The sequence below is a fragment of the Chiloscyllium punctatum genome, chromosome 2, assembly GCF_047496795.1.
Source record: "Chiloscyllium punctatum isolate Juve2018m chromosome 2, sChiPun1.3, whole genome shotgun sequence".
Taxonomy (NCBI): domain Eukaryota; kingdom Metazoa; phylum Chordata; class Chondrichthyes; order Orectolobiformes; family Hemiscylliidae; genus Chiloscyllium; species Chiloscyllium punctatum.
In genome coordinates, this window is record NC_092740.1 from 65944324 (window position 1) to 65962771 (window position 18448).

The 18448-nt window shown below is 38.7% G+C and overlaps 1 protein-coding gene across 13 annotated transcripts in view; it reads left to right on the forward strand.

Moving 5' to 3' along the window:
• The window catches only part of pam (peptidylglycine alpha-amidating monooxygenase), a 225740-nt gene that overhangs the window by 8876 nt on the left and 198416 nt on the right, over positions 1-18448 (forward strand). For 2 of the 13 annotated variants that reach the window (XM_072583605.1, XM_072583612.1), the window contains exon 1: positions 15744-15858. The exons of 9 other annotated variants lie outside the window; for them this stretch is intronic. The gene's annotated coding sequence lies outside the window, so the exon portion shown is untranslated. Of the gene's footprint in view, positions 1-15743; positions 15859-18448 lie in introns of those variants that run through there. 2 more of the 13 variants (XM_072583615.1, XM_072583608.1) reach the window with 2 other exon arrangements.

Consider the following 18448-nt stretch of genomic DNA (forward strand, 5'->3'; position numbering starts at 1 on the left):
TTTGTCTATGCTACTTAACTCTGATCTGCTAGCATTGCTTGCAAGACAAAGCTTTTCACTGTGCCTTGGTACAAGTGACAATAAATTCAATTCAATAATGAAACTGTAATCCACAGTGTAGTTTCTTGATGTTTGCTATCAGTAGCTCACTGAGAATTCTGCCACCTTCATTAGTCGCATCTGTTCTTTTTATTTCTGAAATGAATCTTTTTGTTTCAAGTTTGATCTTCTGCAATGTTGCTATAAAAGAATATAAGTGAAAGTCTGAAAATTATTCATGTTAGTCAGAACAATGCACCCTTCTTAACAGACAGACTATTGCAATTGGATGCAATTACATCATTAGTTGTAGTCTCCTAAAAGCAGATGTAATTCAGTCATTCATACCTGTAGATGTTTGAGAGTAAGGAACAAATGGGACCATACAACTGCATCCAAAAGAATATTCCAATGGTTTCTATACTGAAGAGAACACAGTTATCAAAATAACAATCCAACAATTTTATAATTAACAGTATATATTTCAATTTGCTGACTAAATTCAGCTTAATGTATTATTTGGTTTTAGTGTCAAAACTTTAGTTGTAGGGAGATAACTTCCATTGCCTGAGTTTGTCAGGTTGGTGAAATAGCCTTGGAGTTTTTAAATTCCTGTGTGGAACACATTGCCAAATCAAGCTAATCTGTTTTTTCAGCATTTAGTTTTCCTTTTGTATGATCATCTTCCATTTCTGACTTATGAAATCTTTTAGTTATTTCCTTACATGGTAGGACGACTCGTGTACAAAATCTGAAAGTGCTGGAGAAACTTAGCAGGTCTGGCAGAACCTATAGAGAAAAGTCAAGAGTTAATATTTTGAATTCAGTGACCTTTCAGTCAGAACGGAAAACATTTGGAAATAGTGATATTTTGCAAAAAATGGGGATGGGGTGAGGGAGGAGTGAGTAGAATTGGTGCTGATGCAGAGAAAGAGAGGGGAAAAGGCGAGGCAAACAAAGGGGTTTATGGTCAGCCAAGAGGAAGGTAAATGCTGAATGGTTGCTAATGAGAAATATGCTTCTGCATTCCTATGTTGTCTCATCTGGAAAAGACTCATTGGACGCAGAACATTAACTCTATTGCTCTTTCCACAGATACTAGATGAGCAGGAGGCTAGAAGAACACAGCAAGCCAGGCAGCATCTAGGAGGGGGAGAAGTCAACATTTTGAGTATTACTCCAGAGGAAGAGTTATACCGGAAATGTTGACTTCTCCACCTCCTGATACGGCCTGGCTTTCTGTGTTCTTCCAGCCCCCTGCCTGTCTATTTGTGATTCCAGCATCAGCAGTTTTTTTGTCTCTTTCCACAGATGCTGTCAGATCTGTTTTTGTCAGATTTCCAGCATCAGCAGGACTTCACTTTTATGACTTACCTTGTGGACTTAGTTACTGAAATAACATTGTAATAGTTAATAAACTGATCCTAGTATCTATTTGAGGTAGCTCCCTGAACTCCTTATTTACTTCTCTTTCTCTTTTTCAACTGTTCAATAAATAAATAACACATTAAAATTCTTGTTTGGCTCAGAAACTAATTCAGTCATTTCTCCAAAACTGGAAATTTCCTTCAGCCCATGCAGCTGACGTCAAATGCAAATAGCCAAAGTTCAACTCCACTAACAATCCTTTCTAATTACAAAGAGAGGGGTCTTCTTACAGAGACTGACTGGGTGGACCTTACAGTTCCAATACTAGTGAATGTTGAGATGCTTGATGCTTTTGAATCTGTGTTTAAATCTGGAAGTTGCAGTGCCTCTGAAAAGGCTGTGAAGGAGTCGACAGTGGTGCTAGTTTGGGGAGGAAGGAGTAGGGAGAAAGATTCATTTTCTAGTTCAAAAACAAATTGTTGGGGATACTCGATAGATCTGGCAGCATTTGTGGGAAGAAAGCAGAGTTAACCCTATGAATCTGGTGACTCTTCTGATGAGTCTCCACACTCAAAGCATTAACTCTACTTTCTTCCCACAGATGCTGCCACACCTGCTGAGTTTTGTCCGCAATTTCTGTTTTTGTTTCTAATCTTCAGCATCCACAGTTCTTTTATTTAAAAATGAACATATAAAACACTGTCAGAAATGTAGGATTTGCAAACAAGCCCATAATAAATGTTGAATGAGTAAACTGAATTCTGTAGAGACGAATGGTAGAGAATGCTTATATAAGAGAGCTGAGTGCTACTTAATCCTTCTGCCCCTCAAAATAGCACTTACAGCTCCTCAGACCTGCCTGTATTTGAGAAAAGAGCAAGGCAGCCACTGGGGAAGCCTGAAATTAAAAATACATGAGAGACTCTGTAAAGTCATTGTAGATCTGTTAATGAGTTAAAGGCCGACTTCAAGTGTTTTGTCTTTAGCGCATGGTATCCCAGGTTTGCATCTCGCTATTAGGTATCCCCCATCATCTCCTTGATGGCTCAACTATTTGGGCTACTACAGCCTTTGAAGAACACATGACTACAGTTTTTACAGTGGCCAGTGGCATAACACTTTGCCACTAACTACAAAGTCTAGTTTTCCTTGCCAAGCATGTTTTGGGGAGCTACACCAAATGAGTACCTATCAGTTAAGAAATTGTTTTTGACATTTGAATAATAGGATAAAAGAAACAAAAGCAAATGGGTACAATGTTGGTTGAATGATAGGAAACAAAGATTGATGCTCATTCGATATTTTTTGGACGGGGAGAAACGATTGTCGTAGGTTTACCCAGGGGTTAATGTGACGTTTGCCCTTCCTGGAATACACTAATGACCTCAGTCCAGAATGTTGTTTCAAGATTTGTAACAGATATGAAACTTGAAAGAATTGTGTACTGAGAGGATGATAGTTTAGAACATAAAAAGAACATGCGTTACTGGTACAGGTGGACTGGTGACAAAAGCAGTTTAATACAAAGAAATGTGAAAAGGTTCATTTTGGTCAGAAGAATGTTGAAGAGATAATATAAAATGAGGGTACAATTCTAAATTGAATGCAAGAAAGGAATGTTCTGTATGTATACATAAATCATTGAAGGTGGGCAGGACAGGTTCAAAACACAATGAAACATCCTAGCATAATTTAGACTTTATTAGTAAAAACATGGAGAACAAGAGCAAGTAATTTGATCAACAGCGATAAATTAGAACAGACAACAATGTAGCACAGGAACAGGCTGTATGGCCCACACTTGTGAGCTGACCATGTTGCCATTTTGAACTAATCCCATCTGCTTGTACTTTGTCTGTATGCCTCTATTCCCTCTCTGCTCATGTGTCTGACTAAATGTTGCTTAAATGTTGATTTTGTATCTGCTTCTACACTTCCCTTGACAGTGTATTCTAGTCCTCTACCACACTCTTGAATAAAAAAAAAACTTGCCTTGCACACTTAAACTTTAAACTCCTTTAATCCTTACTCTTCCACTCACTTTTTAAATGTGCTCATCCTAGAATTTGATATTTCCACCTGAGTCACAGATTCCAACTATTCACCCTGTCCAAGCCCCTCATGATTTTATATGCTTCTATCAGGTTGCCCCCTCCCTCTGCCTCTGACATGCTTGTAAAAACAAGCCATTTCTCCACCCAACTTTCCAACTAATCTATATCCTGCTGTATCCTTTGATAAGCTTCCTCACTATCCACAACCTCAATTTTTATGTCATCTGCAAATTTACTAGTCAGACCACTTAGATTTACAAACTAGAAACAACAGATGTCCTGACACTAATCGTTGTTGAACACCACTGGTCGCAGACCTCTAGACAAAAATCACCACTCCACAACTGCCGTCTGTCTTCTATGACCAAGCCAATTTTGTATCTGGCTTAACAACTCACTGTGTCCCATGTGACTTAAACTTCTGGACTAGCCCACCATGCGGGACCTTGTCAAATGTTTTAGTAAACGCCATGTAGACAACATCCACTGCCCTAGATTCATCAATCATCTTCATCGTTTGCTCAAAAAAAAATCAAATTTGAGGTAGACCTCCCTCACCCAAAGCCATGCTGACTATCCCTAATATGTCCATTCTTTTCCAAATGAGAGAAGAAATTCTGGAACTGAGAATCTTCTTGAATCGTTACCCTACTACTCACTGGCTGACAATTTCTTGTTTTATCCCTGTTGACCTTCTTAAACAAGACAACAACTTTGTCTATTTTGCCGTTCTTCTCGAACCTTGCCTGTGGCTAAAGAGGATACAAAAATATCTGTCAAGGCTCCAGCAGTCTCCTCCCCCAAAAAAGCAGAAATTGCTGGAAAAGCTCAGCAAGTACAGCAACATCTGTGGAGAGAAAGCAGAATTAACATTTTGGATCCAGTAGCCTTCCCTTAAAATAGTTCTGAGCAAGTGTCACTTGACCCGAAACATGAACTCTCATTTTTCTCCACAGATGCTGCCATAACTACTAAGCTTTTCCTGTAATTTCTGTTTTTGTTTCTGACTTATAGCATCTGTAGTTCTTTTGGATATTATCCAGCAATCTCCTCCCGTGCCTCCCTCAGTATCCTGGAACAGATCCCATCAGGCCCTGGGGATTTATCCACCTAATGGTTTGCAACACACCTGAGATACATCATTGAAGTACAGAAGCATCCTGTAAGTGGATTGGAGATCGGCCATAAGAGTTGTTAAAAGTTGGCACATATCTTGGATGTGGGCCGTGTGTGCCTGGTGACTTCACCAGGTACCTACTCTGATTTCTATGTCAGGATTTCTCAACATTAAGCTTGTTTCGAGTATTTAGTAAGATAGGAAATCGAATGGCGAATTGGGCCATTAACAAGGTGTTTAACAAACAATATTCTGCCTTATTTGGCAGCGTTCAGCTCCATTACCCGAAACTGACTTTACAGCTTGTCAAAAGCTTCAAAGATGGTGCAAGATGCTCCTGCTGTTGAGATGGGACTTGCTGGGCTTCCCCTCTGATTCTGCTACAAACCTCATCACATCCAATATCCCTCAGACTTCTGTAAGATTCTGTTCAATATGTTTCAATCAAGTCACCCCTCGCTCTTCTAAACTCCAGCAAACCTAACTGTTCCTCATAAGACAAGCCACCCTTTCCAGATATTATTCTCTTAAGTCTTCTCTGAACTGTCTCCAATACATTTTAAATAGATAACCAATGGTGCACAGTAATCCATGTATGGTTTCACCAGTGCCATATATAACTGAAGCATAGATTCCCTACTTTTGTATTAAATTTTTCTTGCCATAAGTTATAACATTCTATTAGCCTTCCTAATTAGTTTGTGGATACAACAAATAACCTTTTGCGATTCATGCACTATGACAGCCAGATTCATCTGCACCTCGGAGCTCTGCAATCTCCAATTAAAGTCTTTTGTAATTCTTCTGTCAAAATAGACATTTCAGACATTTTGCATGTTATGCTCCAACAGCTACATCTTTGTTCACTAACTTAACTGAGCAAATCTTTGGATAATCTTATGTTCATTTCACAACTTAAATTTCCTGTCAAGGTAGGAAAGTTAGCAACCATTCTTTCTGTCACTGCATCTAAGTCAAAATAGTAAACAATTGAGGTCCCAGTCCCAATCCTGTAGCATACCATACAATACATTTTACCAGCCAGAAAATAACACATTTACACCTACTGGCTGCTCTCCAGGACTGAGATGTTTCCTCACCGCCCAACCTGTGACATTGGGAGGCAATTACAAACAATCAATGAGAAGCATTGCCAAGAAAATAGATGGGGATAAAACATCAGTAGACAATGAACTAAGTACAAATCTCAGGCAGAACGCACATGAATAAATGAGTCATTCAGTCCCAAATTAGAATATCTAATATCTTCTGCACAAAGCATTAGATTAGCAGGTCTGCTGTCATATGGATTTGCTCTCCCGTTTTAAAATGCTTGCTATTTTCTAAGACAGTGACATCATTTCAAATAAATTATGCTTATCCAGTTTAAAGACTCTGTATTAGAAACTATCAGGACTGGAGAATATTTCGAGCATCTTTTCTTTAGTTACCTTTTTTCAGCATAAATCAAGCATGATCCTTTACTTGATCCTTTATTTTTCATTGTGCCGCTGTTATTTTGTCATCTTCAAAGGAAAATTGATGCAACATTGTCATTTAGCAAATCTGCCATTGCCAACCTGGTATGATCCCACATGTCCCTTGGCAGCTTTGTTTTCTCTGTGTGTTCTTCTGCTCTTTGGTCTTGAACAATTTTCCTTTTTGCAGCTCTTAATCATCTGGATATTTTCCAAGCTGGTTTTTACAGTTTTCCAAGTCTCCTGGACTTTGTTCAAGTAAATGTGAAAGAAAAGTCCTGTGGCACTTTTCAAAGAATTTGTTGCATGTGCTGGTGAACCTCTATATCTCAATTAATATACCTAAAATGGATTAACAAATGACTTACCAACGAGCATGTATACTTCAGTAAAATAATTAATTCGCCAAGAAGCATTTGTGATAAAGATGATTATATGAACAGATATTTCTTCAATTAAGTGAACTTTTAATCCTATATTGAGTATATTTCAACCAAAACTAGACATTTTCATCTGTTAGTTAGCGTAGGATTGCTGATTTCAGCATTAACTTGAATAATCGAGAAATTTTCATATGTTTCTTTGTAACAATCAGTAACCCTGTAACACTTATTTCTCTGCTTTTTTTTTCTTCTTTTGTTAATTGTAACTTTTCTCATTCTGTGTAATAACTCTTGATGAACAGGACGGGGTACATTACACAAAAATGTACCCTTTTAAGGTGACAAAGGAAAAAATTGCTTTTATATACAGTAGACATTGTGAGCAGAGCTAATGATTCAAGCATGAGATTATTTGTGAAATATGCAGAGCATGCTTGTTTGTGACACTTCATTTTCTACACCATGGAAATGTAACATTTCAGTATGTTAAATTTACAATACATGTGCAACGATATGAGAATATTGTTTTTGGACATTCAGAAATAACAGCTGTGGTTTGCAGTGCAGTGAATTCCAGCTACTTTGGTAGACCCCACAGTTCTTCTGATTCACTGAATCATAATTTCTCTGTCGTCCTTTCTTTCCCTACCTAAAAAAATTCTTACCATCTGGTGAATCACCCTTTCTACCTTTTAATATACAATTCGTGTTTTTGCTCTGAGATTAACTGGGATTATGTAGAAATTGCAAACTTGCTAACTATCCCATTGTTCATTTTCCATATAGTTCTGTCCATAAAACTTAGTTCCAGCCCTATATATCTGCCTTGTTTACATATACTATCTTTTCCATCCCTGCACCCCATTCTTAAATCAATCTGTCTGTTTTATTTACTTATTACCATGTGTATTTTGTTACAAAATTGGTGAAAAAGCATTGCATAGAGTCACCACTCTCTTGTGCCATCCAAAAATATGGATGACTAAACCAAAATGTAGAATACAAAGGCAGAAAAATAAACAAAGTGTTCAACTTTACAGCCTGTTTTAAATTACTAATCCTATGGTTGCACTCCACAGCATCACAACTCTGCATAAAAGCTACTTTTCTCTGTTCTGTATCTCTTAAATGTCATTGTGGATCTATCCTGCTTTCTTCCAATCACCTCATATTGGAATTGGGTGTTTTTTTTAAGATTTTGTGGAGGTAGATCTTTGCATGGTTGCTGATTAGGTTTCTTCTGTAATTGTATTCTTCTCAGCTTGTTACTGATGTATGTGTGGGTAAAATGTCAGATTCTGAAGTCCTCCAGCATCTTCCAAGCTCTAGTATCCAAGTGTCAAATGTAAAAAGTCTCCTGGACTTTAGTCTCTGCAACTCACGAGTACCACCTGGGGTACAGAGAGGTGTAAATTGTTAGATTGTAAAGGCATTGAGAAATATGTAGAGAAAATGGGAACATGGAATTGAGGTAAAGGATCACATTTAAATGGCAAAGCAGGCTCAAAGTGTCAGATTGCAAATTTCTGCTCCAAGGTTCTGTTTCTACATTTCAACCTTTGCTCATTAGCTCTACCCACCTCCTGAAGATATCAGGTTCCAAGCAAAACGTAGCAGTATGTTTTAGTGATTCCTGCCTAAAGGTTCGACTAAGGTCTTTATGCTTCAGGGGAAAGCAAGTTCTTTCCCTGTGTGTAGTACAAAAGACCATTTCAGATGGAGAGAGATGACAGCAGAAGTTGGCGCGAGTGGGCAGCTCAAATGAAATTGGCTCTGGTGCCATGAGATGAATAATATACCCTGGCAAGAAAAGTGCCACTATCAAATTAATGCTTCATGCCTGTCAGTATTATAAGGTTACTGCAGGGGACTTGCACAGGAGGTTGCGTGCCAAGCACTTCTATCAGATGCTTCATGTGCGATTGATGTTTGTCACTTCATTGCAGTTATCAGTGTGGCACTATTGGCACCAGAGTGGTACTGCCTCTATCACATCTGCCAATGTTCACTGAAGATATGAAAGGAGATACAACACTCTCAGATCCCCAGCTCAACTACATTTCATCACAACTTAGAGCTTTCCACCAAAGACTTGAATGGGACAAGGTACAGCCATAATAAATGGTCATTTGAGTTGAGCTCTCTTTCAAGTTCACTCCTATTTGCATCCTCTGGTTAGATCCGCTAGCAGCAACCAGTGTGACTGCCTTCCTTGGATAGGCTGGTTGGCCTGGTCAGGCTTCATCCCAAACAGTGCAAGCATTGAACAACAAGCTAGACTGCATATGACTGAGACTTCTTATGAGTTGGTCAATACAGAAAGACTTCATTGCTAACACTGTTCAAAGAAATGCTTTGTTTATGAAAGAGCTAAGTAACTGAAGTTTTTACTCAATAGAGCTTGGAGGAAGAAGTCTCTCCATTCAGCTATACTTAAGATTTGTGATCACACAGGACTGTGCTTGTGAATGTAATTGTAGTAAGCTGCGGTGCTAATAAGTGTTTATAACATAGTAATGAAAGTCACACAGTTTCCTGACCATGAAGGTCAGAAAAGCTGATCTATCTGAAAGTGATAGTCCATGCAACACAATCTTGTGGCACAGTGGTAGTGTTCCTACCTCTAGACAGAGACCTAGATTCAACTCCCACTTGCTCTGTAGGTGTATAATATCTGAGCAGGTTCATTAGAAAAACAGGTTAAATTTATTTTAAAAAGGCTCTTGTGGAGCAGTGGGAGTGCCTCTAACACTGAAATAGGTGGTCTTAGTCAAGTCCAACTTGCTCCAGTGGTGTGTAATAACATTGCTGAACAAGTTGGTTAGAAAAATATCTGAGAATTAATAAAAAATATTTAACTCGTAGTTTGGAAACTGAATTTTTGCCACCTGCCCAATTGGGTTTCCTATCCACCCTTCTAAAAGCTCTGGGCATGGAAATTTCCACAAGTGTTCGCATCCATTCTCTATCACCTCTTTGAAGTCATAAATACATGTATCAAATTCCCATGCAATATTTTTGTTCTAAAGAAAATAGCCTTAATTGTGAGTTTGCTTCCGATTTTTACTCCTTCATGCTAGACAGTGTCGTGTTTAATCTTTGTTTAATTTCCATTGCCTTAATACCCTATCTTTGATTTGCAGCCTTAAGTTATTACAGCTTCAAATATGGTCTGACTAGGGGGTTTTAATAATTATTCTCATTATATCTCCATTTCTACACTCTGATTTGCCATAATATATGCATTTTTAAAAGATTACCCTAGTAATAAGTGATTTTTAATATCTTGTGAATCTAACTTCAAATTTTTGTCCAAGCTTATTAACATTAGCCATAGAATAGATCAGAGAGAACTGATCGAATGTAGTATTTTTGGATTTTCATAAAGTTTTTGTTGCAGCCTCACATTGAGGTTGATGTGCAAAATTGAAGCACATGGGATTGCAGGTATTATATGATTTGAAAGCATGGTTACCTGACAAAACAGTACGACTAAGTGTTTCTATTGCAGAGCAGAAGGTAATGAATAGTGGGGTACTGCAGGGATTAGTGTTTGGGGGCTCAAGGTATTCACTATATACATCAAATTCCTGATCCAAATTGATGCTGGACATTTCCAAGTTTGTTGACCATGCAAACTAGGTAGGTTTGAGTGGTGAGAACGATGTAAAGAGGTAATTAAGACAAGTTGGGTGGATACATCTGTGAAGTTGTCCACTTCAGTAGGAAAAACAGATTGGCAAAAGTATTATTAAATTGTTATACTTTGGCAAATATTTCTGTACAATGGACCTGATGTTTGACTTTGTACAAAGCTAGGTTCGAGTGTAGCCATCAATTAGAAAGGCAGATGGAATGTTGGACCAATTGGAATATTGCGTGCAATTCTGATCTCCTTCCTATCGGAAAGATGCTGTGAAACTTGAAAGGGTTCAGAAAAGATCTACAAGGATGTTGCCAGAGTTGGAGGTTTTGAGCTATAGGGAGAGGTTGAATAGGCTAGGGCTGTTTTCTCTGGTGTCAGATGCTGAGGGGTGACCTTTATAGAGGTTTATAAAATCATGAGGGGCATGGATAGAATAAATAGACAGTCTCTTCCCTGGGGAGAGGGACTCCAGAACAAGAGGGCATAGATTTGGGGTGAGAGGGGAAAGATATAAAAGAGACCTAAGGGGCAACTTTTTCACGCAGAGAGTGGTACGTGTATGAAATGAGCTGCCAGAGGAAGTGGTGGAGGCTGGTACAATTGCAACATTTAAAAGGCAGTGGATAGGTATATGAATAGGAAGGGTTTGAAAGGATATGGGCCGGGTGCTGGCAGGTGGGACTAGATTGGGTTGGGATATCTGGTCGGCGTGGACAGGTTGGACCGAAGGGTCTGTTTCCATGCTGTACATCTCTATCTCTCTAAGAGAGTCTGAGTACAAGAGCAAAGAAATCTTAATGCAGTTGTCCAGGGCCTTGGTAAGGCCCTAATAAATTATTTTCTGCCATAGAGCAGATACAGTGAAAATTCATCAGACTCCTGGGATGGCAGAATTTTCATATGAGAAGAGGTTGAACTTTACTGACCTTCCCAGGGCTGGACAAACTAGATGCAAGGATGGAGATCAAGTACATATCTTAAGAGTATGTGGTAGGGCATTTAGGACTAAAATGAAGAGAAATTTCTTCATTCTGTGAATGAACTTGTAGCTTTCACTAGCATGAAAAGCTGTGAAGGTCAAGTTACGAAATATAATTATAAAAGAAATAGATTTTTTGGCACTCAAGGTATAGAGGGATATGGGAACAGCGCAGGAATACAACATTGAGATAGTGAACCAAGCACAATCATTAAATTGCAGAACATACTTCCATTTTCTTTGCCCCTATGTTTAAGGAGCATTGTAGCAAGCCAAGAGGAGTTTTAAAGGCTGGTTCCATTGAAAGCTGACCATTGTTCGTAATTGGGAAGTGTTCATAGTTTGAAAGTGTCTGTTTTGTAATTTACTCTGAAATTTATTAGTGAATTTTTTTTACAGTTTTTTTTTTTGCAGTGTGTCTGGCTGTGTAGGTTTCACAATATGCAAATTCTCAAACAAGTATTGCTTGTAAAGTTAACTTGGTTGAATTTATGTGGCACCAGGGTCAGTGGTAAGTTTACTTTTATAGAAGTGTTTTAGTCTTGCGCAGAGAACAGAATCTGCTAGGAGGCCAGATTAAAGCAGTGCGTCTATCTTGAGGGCTGAAGGAAATTGTAGTATAGGAGGGGCATAGCTACAAAGGGATTTTAAAATAGGAATAAGAACTGTGCTAATGTTAGGGCTTCCTCCATGCAAGATAGAACTTCCCTCATCCATTCCTTCCCCATATCTCCATCTGTCTCTGTCAGGCTGCTCTTTGTACATGATGATTAGCTTGTGTTGCATCGTTCGCTTTAATTGTTTTTGTGTAGTGGGAAATTTAGCCTTCCTTTATACATTTTAAAACTCATCCTCGTGTTCATGCCCTCTTGCGACCAAATCACCAACCAGTCGAAATAATTTTGGTGTTGATAGAAAAATGTTGAAACGTGTATGAACATGCTGAGTAGTCCAAAATCACTACTTGTGAACACATTATCGGATGCTGCATAGGAACGTAAACTACCAACAAGTAGCCACAGTCCAAGTGCTTTGCATAACACAGTGATTAAACTCAACAAAACTCATAATCATTGACATTTCTAAATCTCCTGATTCTCTCTCAACTGTTAACAAATTAGTGTGAATGTTAATGAAAAACCACTCTTAATATGCCAATATATCTTATTTTATAGATCTACATGTACACCTGCGACCTCAAACTGCATACTAATTGCACAAAACATAATATAAAACTTGAGAGGTTTAACAGCGTTAGAGTACTTGTTGTTGGTGACCTGATAACAAGGAGGCATAAATACAAGGTGAATTCTCATAGTGCTTATTTTCCTTTGTGCAAATACAATACGATAAGTGTTGCGAATAATTTTATATGCTTATAATGTTGCTTCTGAAGTACAGTGTATAATATTAAAGGGGATGAGTTAGTCTAGTATAGCGTGGAGGTAGTAACAGCACAGGCATTGGCCAAATGGCTCTCTTTTGTGCTGAAGGTTCTGTGAACAGAATGTGTCTGATCTTTTATGTCCACGTCGCTGATGATTACATAGAACATAGAAAAATACAGCGCAGTACAGGCCCCTTCGGCCCTCGATGTTGCGCCGACCGAAGCCTACCTAACCTACACTAGCCCAATAGCCTCCATATGCTTGTCCAATGCCTGCTTAAATGACCATAAAGAGGGAGAGTCCACCACTGCTACTGGCAGGGCATTCCATGACCTCACAACCCGCTGAGTAAAAGATCTACCCCTAACATCTGTCCTATACCTACCACCCCTTAATTTAAAGCTGTGTCCCCTAGTAACAGCTGACTTCATTAGCGGAAAAAGGTTCTCACTGTCAACCCTATCTAAACCCCTAATCATCTTGTACACCTCTATCAAATCTCCCCTAAACCTTCTTTTCTCCAATGAGAAAAGTCCCAAGTGCCTCAGCCTTTCCTCATAGGATCTTCCTACCATGCCAGGCAACATCCTGGTAAACCTCCTCTGCACTCATCCCAATGTCTCCACATCCTTCCTATAGTATGGCGACCAAAACTGCACACAATACTCCAGATGAGGCCGCACCAGAGTCTTATACAACTGCAACATGACCTCAGGACTCCGGAACTCAATTCCTCTACCAATAAAGCCCAGTACACCGTATGCCGCCTTCACAGCACTATTTACCTGGGTGGGCAACTTTCAAAGATCTGTGTACATGGACACCAAGATCCCTCTGCTCATCCACACTACCAAGTAGTCTACCATTAGCCCAGTAATCCATCATCTTGTTACTCCTACCAAAGTGAATGACTTCACACTTAGCTACATTGAATTCCATTTGCCACCTTACTGCCCAGCTCTGCAACTTATCTATATCCCGCTGTAACCTGCCACATCCTTCTTCGCTGTCCACAACTCCACCGACTTTCGTGTCATCCGCAAACTTGCTCACCCAGCCTTCAAGCCCCTCCTCCAGGTCATTTATAAAAATGACAAACAGCAATGGTCCCAAAACAGATCCTTGTGGAACACCGCTAGTAACTGCACTCCAAGATGAACCTATACCATCAACTACTACCCTCTGTCTCCTTCCAGCCAGCCAATTCCTAATCCAAAACTCTAATGCACCCTCAATGCCATACCTCTGTAGTTTTTGCATTAGCCTGCCATGGGGTACCTTATCGAACACCTTGCTAAAATCCATATACACCACATCTACTGCTTTACCCTCGTCCACTTCCTTGGTCACCTTCTCAAAGAATTCAATAAGGTTTGTGAGGCACGACCTGCCCTTCACAAAACCATGCTGACTATCCTTGATCACGTTATTCCTATCCAGATGTTCATAAATCCTATCCCTTACAATTCTCTCAAAGACTTTGCCCACAACAGAAGTGAGACTCACTGGCCTATAGTTACTCGGGCTATCCCTGCTCCCCTTCTTGAACAAGGGGACCACATTCGCTATCCTCCAGTCTTCTGGCACTATTCCCGTAGACAACGATGACATAAAAATCAAGGTCAATGGCTCCGCTATCTCCTCCCCAGCTTCCCAGAGGATCCTAGGATAAATGCCATCAGGCCCAGGGGACTTATCTATTTTCATCCTTTCCAGTATTCCCCAGACCTCTTCCCTACGTACCTCAAGGCCATCTATTCTGATCACTTGTGACTCAATATTCGCATCAGCAACAGTGTCCTGTTCCTGAGTGAATACTGACGAAAAGTATTGATTTAGTGTCTCACCAATCTCCTCCGCCTCCACGCACAACTTCCCACTACTATCCTTGACTGGACCGATACCTACCCTAGTCATCCTTTTATTCCTGACATACCTATAGAAAGCCTTTGAGTTTTCCCTAATCCTACCAACTAAGGACTTTTCATGTCCCCTTCTCGTTGTTCTTAGCTCTCTCTTTAGATCCTTCCTGGCTACCTTATAACTCTCAATCGCCCCAACTGAACCTTCACGCCTCATCTTTACATAGGCCGCCCTCTTCCCTTTCACAAGGGATTCCAATTCCTTGTTAAACCACGGCTCCCTCACAAGACCCTTTACTGCCTGCCTGACTGGTACATACTTATCAAGGACACCCATTAGCTGTTCCTTGAACAATCTCCACATATCATTTATATCCTTCCCTTGAAGCCTATTTTTCCAATCCACGCATCCTAAGTCATGCCTCACCGCATCATAATTTCCCTGCCCCCAGATATAACTGTTGCCCTGCAGTGCACACTTATCCCTCTCCATCACTAGAGTAAAAGTCACCGAGTTGTGGTCACTGCCCCCGAAGTGCTCACCTACCTCCAAGTCTAACACCTGGCCTGGTTCATTACCTAGAACCAAATCCAGTATGGCCTCACCTCTTGTTGGCCTGTCTACATATTGTGTCAGGAAACCCTCCTGCACACATTGGACAAACACCGACCCATCTAACGAACTCGAGCTATTGCTTTCCCAGTCAATATCTGGGAATTTATCCATATTACATGATATGGATACTCATACAACACTTTATTCTGACACACATTTGTTTAGATTTTACCCAATTTTTAATTAACCAGGAATTACAATTGAGCTTGAACATCTTAAAATTAATGAGTATAACAAATTTTTGTTTAGAATTTTAAAGCTACCCTCCCAAAGGTGAGCTAACCCTATCCTATTTGTAATTGTTGAATTGATAAATTTGTCTACTAAGTATTGGTGCATTTACTTGCTAATCAGTGGAAAAGAGGAGAAGCCAAGCTTGGGCTAAGTTTAACAATCAGGAGCAAAAGGTAACAAAACAGAATACTTAAGATTACAATTGCATCATTTGAAAGGTTAATTCGTACAATGCTCGTTCTGGTGTTTTGCCCGCTGATATTACAAATCTTCTTTTCAAGTACCGTGTATAACTGAATGTCAGAAGAATGGTATTTACGAGTCCCAGTGCTGATCAGCAGTACTATTCTGTAATTAGAAAAGTAGATCTTTCATAGATATCTACTGCATGGAAAGACACTGTATACCATATTAAGATTGAATGTTATTGCCTATTCAGAGATGTGAAGTTCAGTGGCTGAAGCTCTAGAAGTTGCTAAAGCAATTAGAGGCTTCTGTCTCTCTGTGCAAGATGTGGTTGCCATAGTTGCTCCTGCAGCAAAGTCAGCAGTGATGATGTCAATGGGCATGTAGGCTGATGCATCGCGTCGACACTATAATGACTCACTCGTTTAAAAGGAACTGGCAATCCTACAGCAATCTATCTGTCACACTTGGATGCTTGTGTTTGAAGAAAATGCAGGCTTTTCATAGTGTAAGTGTTTTATGCAAGTTCCCTTGATTTTAATTATTTTGTTGATATACATTTATAATTCACCATTTCATTTGAAAATGCACCTAAGATAAGACTAAAGTAAATTGATGTCTATTACAAGCTTTATCATTTAAACATCTTGAAATCATGAAAAAATGCAACGTTTTATTTGGGACATGGGGTGTTTTTTTTCCCTTTTGTTTTCACAGCGCACACATTGTCGGGCTAATCTATTTAGTTTGGTGCAAATTTATTGTGATTGAGGTTTCTGTTCTGATGTTCCATGGCTGCAGGGATAGCTGGAGGCTCCTGTTGAGTTTTTAAATGGCCGTGTGAATGCTTGCTGAATTTGGACTTCCAAAATGCATTTTAAGATTCAATAAAGTCGAGTTTCTCGATCAGTAGGATTTTGTACGATGCATATTAGTGTTACAGTATATAAAATACTAAAATGGAGCAATAAATCAATAAAACTTTTAGTGCCGAACAACAAGAATCAGTTGTATTTAATTGTTGATGTAGAACATCTGAATTTTTTAAACTATGATGAATTTTGTAAGATACAGACTTTCATCCCCTCTTCTCATTTCAAAGGACTTATCAGCAGAGCATTTTTCAATAACTTGAGTTAGTTTGCATTTATGAAATATTCCCATCTGTGAGAAATATTTTTTCAATTGTGGACCTTCTTTAAGAGTTTAAAAAGATTCTTCTTTTGGATTTAAATACAAATTTGTGTCTGCCATGTTGTTTATTTCATGGCAATCATAAGTTGCTGTTTTTCGCAAATAAACAGTGTGTAAATGAATGGCTGATACAAGCACTTCTGTTTCGTATAGATTAAAAAGAAATTCCCACTTAGATTGTCATTTGTTTTAGATAGACATTAATATTTTGGAATTTATCCAGTATGAAATTGGAGGTATGCTCTCACCCTGCTGCCTAGCAAAAATTTCCAAGCTAATATGTGCATCAGGAATGAATGCATTAAGTTCAGAAACTCATTGGTATATCAGCATAAGTATGGGAACTATTAGGGCTGACTATTTAATTGGGCTGTGTTGCAGAATTTTGTTTTGGCCTTTCACATCGTAATTATGTGGGACTAAAATTCTATTAGTTTCTAAACTCAAAGTTTACTGCACATAGTTGTCCTGCTAATTTATGTATGCATTAAAGTCTGATTCTAATTCTGCAATTCCGAAGTGTGGAGATTTTAGTTTTACAGACATTTTGAACCAAATACTGTTGCATTTATAATGCATACAAATGCATTTTCACAAACCATAAGAGGTAGGATTAAAAGCAGGCCATTTGGCCTGTCAACTGTGCTCTGTTATTCAGTGAGATCACAACTAATGAAAATACTGAACTTCACTTTCTTGCCTTTCCCTGCCAAACTTTATTCCTTTCCTGATTAAAAATCTGTCTGTTAGCCTTGAATATACTCAACGTAGTCAACAGCCTTCTGCAGTAAAACATTTCACAAATTCACTATCCTAAGAGATGAAATGTCTCCATACCTCTGATTTAAATATGTGACCCTTATTCTGAAATTTTGCCCTCTGTTCTTCTGCGTTCTGGCATTTGTTGTACATAGTAAATATTGAAACGCGTAGCTTGTCAGCTACTGGTCCTGGCTGAAAGCTGAATTCTAAGTATATCCCCTGCCAGATGCCATCAACATCTTGTAAAATCAAATATATTTTATAATGTATTTCTTCATAAAATTGGCAGTTTATCTAAAGTATACCTAAATATGGTAGGAAAATTAAAAAGGAGTTATAATTTTCAGGAATGCTTCTAGTAATATTTCCTATCTGTGCACTAGAATATGAAAAATATTTAAGTGTAAGCAGGAAAAATGCATTTTAAAGCTGATCCCTCGTGTAAAAGCTTGAACCTCTTGAAAATCAGTAGGGGAGGATTCACCAATAATTTTAAACAGACCTTTCTGGAAAATATAATTCATGATGTAGTTGCCATAGTTGCACCTGCAGTACTCTGGCACCTTATGTAAACGGTCAATTTCATGTGTGGGGATCGGAAGATGATTCAGCTATGAAGGATGTTGTAGCTGAATCCACTTTCATCTTCAAATAATGCTGAGACATATGCACTTTCCAGCAAGTGCTACTGGATATCAGTCTGCAGTAGAAATCTTCAGTGATTTCTACTGAAGAAACTTCCTTGTTAAAAATAACGCTTTTAAATACTGCAGTTTTGAATACTCCACAATGAGCTAATCCAGTGATTAAGAATTAATAAAGAGCAGAAAACATCCAGTCCAAAAGTAAATCTACACAGTAAATCTGATTTGGTGCAATAGGAATATGTTGTGACTCTGACATGGGTGTTGGTCATCTTATATGATTCTCAAAAAAAAAAGGGGAAAATACAGCAGGATAAAAACTCCTGTGTTAATTAGGAATTGTTGAATCTAATGTACTAATATAGAATACTGGTAAGTGATCATGTCAGGTGATTTCTGCTTAATTTTCTTTGGCGTGAAGCGAACACTTTTATTGGTTGTGAAAGACCGACAATTAAAAAAAAAGTTGGTCAATAGGATTTTGATTGCCAAACAAGG